This window comes from Oncorhynchus gorbuscha, linkage group LG02, assembly GCF_021184085.1.
Source record: "Oncorhynchus gorbuscha isolate QuinsamMale2020 ecotype Even-year linkage group LG02, OgorEven_v1.0, whole genome shotgun sequence".
Lineage (NCBI taxonomy): Eukaryota > Metazoa > Chordata > Actinopteri > Salmoniformes > Salmonidae > Oncorhynchus > Oncorhynchus gorbuscha.
Genome location: NC_060174.1, coordinates 56,783,544 through 56,796,118, shown reverse-complemented (window position 1 = coordinate 56,796,118; position 12,575 = coordinate 56,783,544). Strand labels below are relative to the sequence as shown.

The window sequence follows — 12,575 nt, the reverse complement described above, 5'->3', positions numbered from 1 at the left end:
GTAACGTTAGCTAGTTAATGTTACTGTAGCTTCTAACTGACGTTAACTAGCCTGTAGTTGTTGTTTGGATATTCAATTTATGTTATGTTATTAGATCAAAAATAGAGATTTGGTTGTAAAAAAAAATTTCTCCTTTAATCTGTACAGAATATACAGATTTAAATCTGTATTGACAGGTGTTTTATCAAATGAATGCTACTTTGCCCAAAGCACATTCTGGATAGCATTATTCGCTAGCAAGCTAGCCATGTTTTTAAGATAACTAATGAATCACATGTGAGCGACAATACGAAACTCTAGCTAGCTAAGAGAACGTGTCATAAGCTCAACCATCATTGCAATTTAATAGCCGTCATTGCATCATTCACCATCAGCCATTATTGCTGGACATTTTTTTTTGGGGCAGATATTTGAGAAGTATTCTACAGAGTTGGCTAAAGGGGATTTGACCAAAGACACAACGTTTGAGTATGCCTGGTGTCTGATCAGGAGCAATTTCCCGGATGACATCAATAAGGGCATCGTTCTGCTGGATGGTAAAAACATCAACTGGACACCGACTCATTAGCTTAGTCACATATATGATTGTGCATATACCCCACTGGTATGATCGATGTCAATGCCAAACAGATGGCACAAACAGATATGGGACCAGGCTACTAACTTTTTTTTCTTTCATCACATTCCCAGTGGGTCAGAACTTTACATACACTCAATTAGTATTTGGTAGCATTGCCTTTAATGTTACCTTTTACAAAATATAATTTCACTTTGAATTTGTTTGGAAAAGGAGGATTAATTGTTATATTTATTGAAAGAAAAGATAGGTAGGTAGGAGAGTGTTATACTCAATTCAGCCAGTGTTATAGTGAGGCATTCTGGGTATATGGAGGGGTTTGGCGGTAGGGTTGTCCAAATAGTTTAGAGCTTCTTTGATGCAGCCATCCCAATGAGTGCAGCCAATCCAGTTTTGGGTTCTGGACAACAAAGTCAAGGTATTGGAGTGGCCATGACAAAACTCTGACCTCAATCCTATAGAAGATTTGTGGGCAGAACTGAAAAAGAGTGTGCGAGCAAGGAGGCCTACAAACCGGACTCAGTTACACCAGCTCTGTCAGGAGGAATGGGCCAAAATTCACCCAACTTATTGTGCGACGCTTGTGGAAGGTTACCAGCAACGCTTGACCCAAGATATGCAATTTAACCTCTTAGGTCGACCCGACACGCAGGCGTCCCATCTAGCCATCTGGAAATGCAAATGCGCTACGCTAAATGCTAATAGCACTCGTTAAAACTCAAACGTTCATTAAAACACACATGCAAGGGTACTGAATTAAAGCTACACTCGTTGTGAATCCAGTCAACAAGTCAGATTTTTAAAATGCTTTTCGGCGAAAGCATGAGAAGCTATTATCTGATAGCATGCAACACCCCAAAAGACCCGCAGGGGACCTAAACAAAATAATTAGCAAAACGCAGAAATATAAAACATTCATTACCTTTGACCATCTTCTTTGTTGGCACTCCTCGATGTCCCATAAACATCACTATTGGGTCTTTTTTTCGATTAAATCGGTCCATATATAGCCTAGATATCGATCTATGAAGACTGTGTGAGCAAGGAAAAAACAGCGTTTTATAACGCAACATCATTTTTTAAAATTAAAAAAGTAGACGATAAACATTCACAAAACACTTCGAAATACTTTTGTAATGCAACTTTAGGTATTAGTAAACGTTAATAATCTATCAAATTGATCACGGGGCGATGTATATTCAATAGCTTCACGTCTTCAAATCATGTTCAGAAATTTCTACTCCAAAACAACCGGTCGGAGACCGTAAAATGGGCTGTCTCTTCTTCGTTTGACCAAGAAACAAAGCCTAGGCAATTGACAAGACTGGTGACATCGTGTGGAAGCTGTAGGAATTGCAATCTCTGCTCCAGGTAATGTGGTTTCCATTTAACAATACATTCAAGTGGCGCATTGATATATTTTCCCATTTTCAGTGATCAGATTTTCCTGCGCTTTTCGATGAAACGCACGTTCTGTTATAGTCACAGCCGTGATTTAACCAGTTTTATAAACGTCTGAGTGTTTTCTATCCACACATACTAATCATATGCATATACTATATTCCTGGCATGAGTAGCAGGGCGCTGAAATGTTGCGTGATTTTTAACAGAATGTTCAAAAAAGTAGGGGGTAGGATCAACAGGTTAAAGCTAGTGAGGGAGATGTGAGTCTCCAGCTTCAGAGATTTTTGCAATTCGTTCCATTCATGGGCAGCAGAGGAAAGACAAAGGAGGAATTGGTTTTGGGGGTGACCAGTGAGATATACCTGCTGGAGCGCGTGCTACGAGTGGGTGCTGCTACGGTGGCCAGTGAGCTGAGATAAGGCAGGGTTTTACCTAGCAGAGACTTGTAGATACCCTGTAGCCAGTGGATTTGGCGACAAGTATGAAGCGAGGGCCAACCAACGAGAGCGTACAGGTCGCAATGGTGGGTAGTGTATGGGGCTTTGGTGAGAAAACGGATGGCACTGTGATAGACTGCATCCAGTTTTTGAGTAGAGTGTTTTAGGTTATTTTATAGATGACATCACCGAAGTCGAGGATCGGTAGGATGGTCAGTTTTACGAGGCTATGTTCGGCAGCATGAGTGAAGGATGCTTTTTTGCGATATAGGAAGCCGATTCTAGATTTAATTTTGGATTGGAGATGCTTAATGTGAGTCTGGAAGGAGAGTTTACAGTCTAACCAGACACCCAGGTATTTGTAGTTGTCCACGTATTCTAAGTCAGAGCCGTCCACATTAGTGATGCTCGACGGGCGAGCAGGTGCGGGCAGTGATCGATTGAATAGCATAAATTTAGTTTTACTTGCGTTTAAGAGCAGTTGGAGGCCACGGAAGGAGATTTGTATGGCATTGAAGCTCATCTGGAAGTTAGTTAACACAGTGTCCAAGGAGGGGCCAGAAGTATACAGAATGGTGTCGTCTGTGTAGAGGTGGATCAGAGAATCACCAGCAGCAAGAGCAACATTGATGTATACAGAAAAGAGAGTCGGCCCGAGAATTGAACCCTGTGGCACATCCATAGAGACTGTCAGAGGTCGGGACAACAGTCCCTCCGATTTGACACACTGAACTCTATCAGAGAAGTAGCTGGTAAACCAGGCGAGGCAATCATTTGAGAAGCCAAGGCTGTCGAGTCTGCCAATAAGAATGTTGTGATTGACAGAGTCAAAAGCCTTGGCCAGGTCGATGAATACGGCTGCACAGTAATGTCTCTTATCGATGGCGGTTATGATGTCGTTTAGAACCTTTTTAGAAGTAGAATCTCAAACTGAGGTGCACCCATGACCAGCTCTGAAACCAGATTGCATAGCGGAGAAGGTATGGTAGGATTCGAAATGGTCAGGAATCGCTTTGTTAACTTGGCTTTCGAAGACCTTTGAAAGAAAGGGTAGGATAAATATTGGTTTGTAGCAGTTTGGGACTAGAGTGTCACCCCCTTTGAAGAGGGGGATGACCGTGGCAGCTTTCCAATTTTTGGGAATCTCAGACGATACGAAAGAGAGGTTGAACAGGCTAGTAAATAGGGGTTGCAACAATTTCGGCAGATAATTTTAGAAAGAGAGGGTCCAGATTGTCTAGCTCGGCTGATTTGTAGGGCCCAGATTTTGCAGCTCTTTCAGGAATTCAGCTATCTTGATTTGGGTAAAGGAGAAATTATGGGGGCTTTAGCCGGTTGCTGTGGCTCGTGCCAGGCAGTTGACCGGGGTAGGGGTAGCCAAGTGGAAAGCATGGCCAGCCGTAGAGAAATGCTTATTGAAATTCTCAATTATAGTGGATTGGTGGTGACAGTGTTTCCTAGCCTCAGAGCAGTGGGCAGCTGGGAGGAGGTGCTCTTATTCTCCATGGACTTTACAGTGTCCCAGAACTTTTTGGAGTTAGTACTACAGGATGCAAATTTCTGTTTGAAAAAGCTTGCCTTAGCTTTTCTAACTGCCTGTGTATATTTGTTCCTAACTTCCCTGAAAAGTTGCATATCACGGGGGCTATTCGATGCTAATGCAGAACACCACAGGATGTTTTTGTGCTGGTCAAGGGCAGACAGGTCTGGAGTGAACCAAGGACTATATCTATTCCTAGTTCTACATTTTTTGAGTGGGCATGCTTATTTAAGATGGTGAGGAAGGCACTTTTAAAGAATAGCCAGGCATCATCTACTGACGGTATGAGGTCAATGTTATTCCAGGATACCCCGGCCAGGTCGATTAGAAAGGCCTGCTCGCAGAAATGTTTCAGGGAGCGTTTGACAGTGATGAGGGGTGGTCGTTTGGTCGCAGACCCATTACGGATGCAGGCAATGAGGCAGTGATCGCTGAGATCTTGATTGAAAACAGCAGAGGTGTATTTGGAGGGTGAATTAGTTAGGATGACATCTATGAGGGTGGCCGTGTTCACTGATTTTGGGGTTGTACCTGGTAGGTTCATTGATCTTTTGTGAGATTGAGGGCATCAAGCTTAGTTTGTAGGATGGCCGGGGTGTTAAACATGTCCCAGTTTAGGTCACCTAGTAGCACGAGCTCAGAAGATAGATGTGGGGCAATCAATTCACATATGGTATCAAGGGCACAGCTTGGGGCAGAGGGAGGTCTATACCAAGTGGCAACAGTGAGAGACTTGTTTTTGGATTGGTACATTTTTAGAAGTAGAATCTCAAATTGTTTGGGTACAGACTTAGCCTGCAGAGTTCTGCATTACTGTCTATCTTTGCAGTAGATTGCAACACCGCTCCCTTCTATCTTGGCGGAAACGTTGTTAGGAATGGACATTTCAAGGTTTTTGGTGGTTTTCCTAAGCCAGGATTCAGACACTGCTAAGACATTTGGGTTGGCATAGTGTGCTAAAGCAGTGAGTAAAACAAACTTAGGGAGTAGGCTTCTAATGCATGAAACCAAGGCTTTTACGTTTACAGAAGTCAACAAATGAGAGCACCTGTGGGTTGGGAGTGGAGCTAGGCACTGCAGGACCTGGATTAACCTCCACATCACCAGAGGAACAGAGGAGAAGTAGGATAATGGTACGGCTAAAGACTATACCCACTGGCCGTCTAGCACGTTCAGAAAATAGAGTAAAAGGAGCAGGTTTCTGGCCACGATAGCATAGTTTCAAGGCTTAGTGTACAGACAAAGGTAAGGTAGGATGTGAGTACATTGTAGGTAAACCTAGGCATTGAGTAATGAAGAGCGAGATAAAGTCTCTAGAGATGTTTAAACCAGGTGATGTCATCGCATATGTAGGAGGTGGAACATGGTTGGTTAAAGCATATTGAGCAGGGCTAGAGGCTCTACAGTGAAATAAGACAGTAATCACTAACCAGGACAGTAATGGACAAGGCATATTGATATTAGAGAGAGGCATGCTTAGCCAAGTGAACATATGGGTCCAGTGAGTGGTTGGGCTGGCTGGGGACACAGCGATTCAGACAGTTAGCAGGCCGACGCTAACAAGCTAACAGTTAGTAGGCTGGGGCTAATCAAGCTAGCAGGTAGTAGACTGGGGCAAGCTAGCAGTTAGTAGACCGGGCTCGGCAGTTAGTAGACCGGGGCAAGCTAGCAGTTAGCAGGCCGGGTTAGCAAGCAGTTAGCAGACCGGGCAGGCGAACTAGCAGTTAGCTGACTGCACCAGCTTCATGACTCCCAGCGTCATTGTTACAACATTTTGGAAGTGTACATCCTATATCTAGGAGATATAAGACATGTTGGGAGAGTCAGGAGGGTGCAATAATGAAGGACTCGTTGCGCTATGAACGCTGCAGGGGTAATATATACTTCGCCCTGTTCCGGGATGAAGTCGAACATCCTGACTTTCAGTGCGACAATTGCCTGCTCGCGTAGGGCGACAGAGAAGTCGCTACGCTGGGCATACAAATAGCTGATTTGCACAGACTACTGGGAAAGCCAAGACTTGCAATTTTCTCATCTTCCTCCACTCCGAGGGCCTTGCATCACAATGGAATGATGGGAATATCGCCTTCAGGCAGATTTGCTTTGGTTGACTGGCCACTGCTCAGAAGTGATTGCTCACCGACAAAAAAATGGAGTCGGCGGGATGATCCTCTCCTGGACCTGGCTGGCCAGACAGGGCGACACGTCGCTGTTCATCGTGGAAGTTGAGACGGGATTCATGAATGAGCTGCCAACATCAAAGAGCTCCACAGCTCTGGAGCCTGATGTTCCAGCACCATCTTTTCATGGAGTGCCGGAGGTTCCTTCCATATCAGGCCAACATTGTGATGGCATCGCCGGGGTCTAAGGTGGGTTCTGCTTCACTGGGGTCTGCGGTTCTTGGTCAACTAAATTGATGTGAGGACAATGTTAGCATTACATGTAAGTCAGTTTTTACCATCTCCTCTTTGATCACTGTGAGAGTTCAACATGTTGTATCTGAAAGTGGTGACATGCCTAATGGTGCTAACTGGAGAAATGTCATTGCTATTCCTACTTTGTTTAATTTTCCTAATTGTTATAATCCAATCTTTCCTGTTCTGAAATCTCAAAGTAATCTGATTTATATTGAAACTCTAAAACTTTACATTCAGAAAAGGTTTAATAATTTTAAAATCTTAATATTCGTAGTTTATTACCTAAAACGGATAATGTCAAGATCTGGGCCTCTCAGGCAGACCCTTTATTTGATCTGAAACCTGGTTAACTGATAAAACTCTGGACTCTGAGGTTGTGGTGTTGCTATTTACACAACTAATCTTCTTTCTGTGTCTCTGTTTATTTTTTAATTTATTTTACCTTTATTTAACCAGGCAAGTCAGTTAAGAACAAATTCTTATTGTCAATGACGGCCTAGGAACAGCGGGTTAACTGCCTGTTCAGGGGCAGAACGACAGATTTGTACCTTGTCAGCTTGGGGGTTTGAACTTGCAACCTTCCGGTTACTAGTCCAACGCTCTAACCACTAGGCTACCCTGTCGCCCCTCTGTATCCAATCCTATACAATTTGAAGTGTTGGGTTTATGTCTTCAGTTGAGTTCAAACTCAAAAATAAGATTAAAAGGAATCTATCCTTCCCCCTCTACCAAGAAATGTGTACTAGAAATCATTGATTTAATTGCCATTTTTACAACCCCAGAGGTGTTGATCACTGGAGAGTTTAATCTTGCATGGGGAAAGCAGGATGCTCACTATTTAAATCCCACTTCTCCTAACTTAAAGGACCCTATGGAATTGCCTTTTATTGACCTCATATTTACAAATAGTGGGGTATTTGTGTCACGTTTACTCAAGCTCCCCCTCTCCGGCGCTCGACGTCGCCAGTTGTCCAATCATTACGCACACCTGTCACTATCATTACACGCAACTGCGCCTCATGACATTTACCTGAACTCCATCACCTTCCTGATTACCTACCACCCCTTTATCTGTCATTCCCCTTGGTTCTTTCCTCAGGCTTTATTGACTCTGTTTCATGTCTCTATGCTTTACGTGTTTCTTGTTTGGTTATGTTCTATTTATTATTACATTTACACTCCCTGTACTTGCTTCCCGACTCCCAGCATACACGTTACAGAATAACTTCCTAGGGGAAAAAACAGGAAGTATTGTTTTTACTGGTGACGTCAGGTACAAGTGGCACTGCCGAAGCAACTGAGGAGGCCACAGCTGGCTCGTCAAGCTTCCATGACTCAGATAGCTAGACAGGTTCTCAAGCCACGGATGGCTCGTCAGGCTCCCCAGCTGGCTTGTCAGGGCCTCCCGGGTGGCGCAGTGGTTAAGGGCGCTGTACAGCAGTGCCCGCTGTGCCACCAGAGAATCTGGATTCGCGCCCAAGCTCTGTCGTAACCGGCCGCGACCGGGAGATCCGTAGGGCGACGCACAATTGGCCTAGTGTCGTCTGGATTAGGGAGGGCTTGGCCGGTAGGGATATCCTTGTCTCATTGCGTACCAGCGACTCCTGTGGCGGGCCGGGCGCAGTGCGCGCTAACCAAGGTTGCCAGGTGCACGGTGTTTCCTCTGACACATTGGTGCTGCTGGCTTCCGGGTTGGATGTGCGCTGTGTTAAGAAGCAGTGCGGCTTGGTTGGGTTGTGTATCGGAGGACACATCACTTTCAACATTCAACATTCGTCTCTCCCGAGCCCGTATGGGAGTTGTAGCGATGAGACAAGATAGTAGCTACTAAACAATTGGATACCACGAAATTGGGGAGAGAAATGGGTAAAAATAAAATAAATAAATGTCATTCTCCCATCCCGTGCCTCAGCGGCTAATCAGGCTCCCATCCCGCGCCTCAGCCGGCTCATCAGGCTTCCATGCCTCAGCTGGCTTGACCTTATCTCAAGCCTCAGGTGGCTCAGCAGTCTCCCCACGCCTCAACCGGCTCTTCAGGCTCCCATCCCGTGCCTCAGCCGGCTCGTCAGGTTCCCATCCTGCACCTCAGCCGACTCGTCCCATCCTGCGCGTCAGCTGGCTCTTGGGGATCCCACCCTGTGCCTCAGCTGGCCCCCACCCCGCTCCTCAGCCGGCTCATGGGGCTCCCTTCCCGTGCCTCAGCCGGCTTGTGGGGGATCCCATCTCACGCCTCAGCCGGCTCGGCGGGCTCCCATCCCATGGCTTGTCAAACTTTCATGCCTCGGTTGGCTCGACAGGTTCTCAAGCCTCAGGTGGCTTGTCAGGCTCCCATTCTGCGCCTCAGCCGGGTCTTCAGGCTCCCATCCCGCACCTCAGCCGGCTTTACGGTTCCAGAGCCTCTACAGGTTCCAGCAGATGCGACTGGCCCGCTCCTGGGCTTCGGGACCGTCCCTTGGCGGCTGGAGCCGTCATATGGCGGCTGGGGCCGCACATCAGAGAGGGGGTACTGTCATGTTTACCCCTGGTCCCCCTCTCTGGCGCTCGATGTTGCCAGTTGTCTCATCATTACGAACACCTGTCACCATCGTTACGTGCACCTGCGCCTCATGACACTCACCTTGATTATATCACCTTCCTGATTATCTCCCCTATATCTGTCAATCCCCTTGGTTCTCTCCTCAGGGCGTTATTTCATGCGTTATTACTGTTTCATCTCTGGACGCTTTTCGTGTTTCTTGTTTTGTTCTATTTATTACATTTTCACTCCCTGTACTTGCTTCCCAACGTACACATTACAATTTGCTTTGGATAATAGTGACCACTTTCCTATTGTATGTGTCAAGGATAGATTTAGATCCAAACCTTGTTTTTATCAACAAGGAATTTTAAAAATGACAATGAACAGGCCTTTTTTGAGGCATTTATTTTGGTGACTTTGATTGTATTGCATATATTCCTGACCCAGAGTTGGCTCTGAACCATTCTCAAATGTTTTCAATTGTAATGTAGATAAACATGCTCCCTTTACAAACGGAGAATTCAAAATAGGTCTTGCCCTTGGTTCAGTCCAGAGCTATCTGAAGTTTTACACATCCTGCCTGGAAGTCATACATTTCAAGAGTGTGCAAAGCTGTCATCAAGGCAAAGGGTGGCTATTTGAAGAATCTCAAATATTAAATATATTTTGATTTGTTTAACACTTTTTTGGTTAGTACATGATTCCATATCTGTTATTTAATAGTTTTTTATGTCTTCACTATTATTCTACAATGTTGAAAATAGTTAAAATAAAGAAAACCTTTGAATGAGTATGTGTTCTAAAAATGTTGACCGGTAGTGTACACCCTGTTTATGGTTTCAGAATTATCTTAGTGACAGAACTCCAGCTATCTTGACAGATGGGATTCAATCTGCATTTCTTGAGATTCAAAAAGGTGTTCCTCAGGGTTCGATTGTGGGTCCATTATTGTTCACTCTGTAAATTAATGACATAGGAAACACTGTTAATACTTGCAACATTCATCTCTATGCAGATGACACAGTTTTGTATTCTTGTGCATGATTTTGATTCACTTACAGATATTAAATTAGTGTTACTTACAAGTAAAACCAAGCTTATTCGGGTTTTCTAGGTTATGAAATGTTGACCCTGAGGACCTGCATATTTGTCCAAACTTAGCTTGTTTCTCAATATAAGTACCTTGGTGTCTGGATTGATGACAAATTGTCCTTTGTAACTGACTATGAAGCGAAACAGCCCATGCAAAGCAAACAGATATTTAAACAGTCAGATTTTGATGGGGATTGTTGTATTATGTTAATTAATTGATGTGTGGGCACGTCATTTTATTATCAACACTGCATGTGAATACTAAAATGCAAACAGTATAATTTAAGCAGATCATGTTTTTGTTGTTCAGCATAGATGAAGAAAGGACTCTTACTCCAAACAGATTACAAATCAGTGCCTCATTCTTTCCTCTCTTGGCCACGTTAGTCTATGTTTGTGCAATCTATTTCTCTGTATTCAATTTTTGGTCTATTTCTTCCTTCTTCCTCTGTCTTTGTCTGTCTCCACCCCCTTTTCCCTCCCTATCTCTTTTGCCCTCTCCATCCCTCTCCGCTCCCTCCGCTCCCTATCTTTCTGCCCCTATTTCTCTCTCTCTTTCGACTGCGTTTTGCTTCCGCATCCTGGGGGGAGACGAGGCTGTGAGTCCGGACGCCCGTGACAAGGCTCGTATGGGATGGGCTGGACAACACACACACCATAATACAACCAAACTTAACAACATGTAATACACACCTCACACAAGCACGTATATCCTCATTTAACACACCTGCTGCTGCCTACACGCCGAACAACATATAATGCCAGCCTAACATCATAAAATACACACCTAACACCATAGTAACCACACACTTAACATAATTTTACACACAATATAATCAAATTAAACCTGACAACTGTATAATCACACTCTCTCTAGCTGACGTGAGTAAGACCGTTAAACAGGTGATAACCTTTTAATGTTAATTCACAAGGCCGCAGAGCCAGACGTATTACCAGGACGTGAACTCAGAGCATGCGCTAGCAAGTGTCTATACTAATATTTTCAACCTCTTCTTGACCCAGTCTGTAATATCTACATGTTTCAAGCAGACTACCATAGTCCCTGTGCCCAATAACGCCATGGTAATCTTTAAAAATTACTATCGCCTCGTAGCACTCCTGTAGGAATGAAATGCTTTGAAAGGCTGGCCATGGCTCACATTGACACTCAAATTCGCATACCGCCCCATCTGATCCCCAGATGACGCAATCTGTATTGCACTCCACACTGGCCTTTCCCACCTAGACAAGAGGGACATGCTGTTTATTGACTACAACTCAGCGTTCAACACCATAGTGCCCTCCAAGCTCATCAATAAACTATGGACCCTGGGACTGATCACCTGCCTCGGCAACTGGATTCTGGATTTCCTGACGGGACACCCCCAGGTGGTGAGGATAGGCAACATCACATTCGCTACGCTGACCCTCAACGCGGGGGCCCTTCCGTGTGCTTGCTTAATCCCCTCCTGTACTCCCTGGTCACCCATGACTGCATAGCCACACACGACCCCAAAACCATTACTGTATGCCTCGCTGTATGTCTCTCTCAAATGTCAATATGCCTTGTATACTGTTGCTCAGGTTAGTTATCATTGTTTTAGTTCACTATGGAGCCCCTAGTCCCACTCCTCATACCCCTGATACCTCCTTTGTCCCCTCCTCCCACATATGCGGTGACCTCACCCATTACAACCAGCATGTCCAGAGATAAAACCTCTCTCATCATCACCCAGTGCCTGGGCTTACCTCCGCCGTACCCGCACCCCACCATACTCCTGTCTGCGCATTATGCCCTGAATATATTCTACCATGCCCAGAAACCTGCTCCTCTTATTCTCTGTCCCCAACGCTCTAGGCGACCAGTTTTGATAGCCCTTAGCCGCACCCTCATACTACTCCTTCTCTGTTCCGCGGGTGATGTGGAGGTAAACCCAGGCCCTGCATGTCCCCAGGCACCCTCATTTGTTGACTTCTGTGATCGAAAAAGCCTTTGTTTCATGCATGTCAACATCAGAAGCCTCCTCCCTAAGTTTGTTTTACTCACTGCTTTAGCACACTCTGCTAACCCTGATGTCCTTGCCGTGTCTGAATCCTGGCTCAGGAAGGCCACCAAAAATTCAGAGATTTCCATACCCAACTATAACATCTTCCTTCAAGATAGAACTGCCAAAGGGGGAGGAGTCGCAGTCTACTGCAGAGAGAGCCTGCAAAGTAATGTCATACTTTCCAGGTCCATACCCAAACAGTTCGAACTACTAATTCTGAAAATTACTCTCTCCAGAAATAAATCTCTCACTGTTGCCGCCTGCTACCGACCCCCCCCTCAGCTCCCAGCTGTGCCCTGGACACCATTTGTGAACTGATTGCCCCCCATCTAGCTTCAGAGTTTGTTCTGTTAGGTGACCTAAACTGGGATATGCTTAACACCCCAGCAGTCCTACAATCTAAGCTAGATGCCCTCAATCTCACACAAATCATCAAGGAACCCACCAGGTACAACCCTAACTCTGTAAGCAAGGGCACCCTCATAGACGTCATCTTGACCAACTGGCCCTCCAAATACACCTCCGCTGTCTTCAACCAGGAT

General features: G+C 45.1%; 1 protein-coding gene across 4 annotated transcripts in view; it reads left to right on the top strand.

Annotated features, from left to right (window-relative positions):
- LOC124005072 (membrane-associated guanylate kinase, WW and PDZ domain-containing protein 2-like) overlaps window positions 1–12,575 on the top strand; it is a 54,923-nt gene that overhangs the window by 636 nt on the left and 41,712 nt on the right. The window lies entirely within an intron of this gene.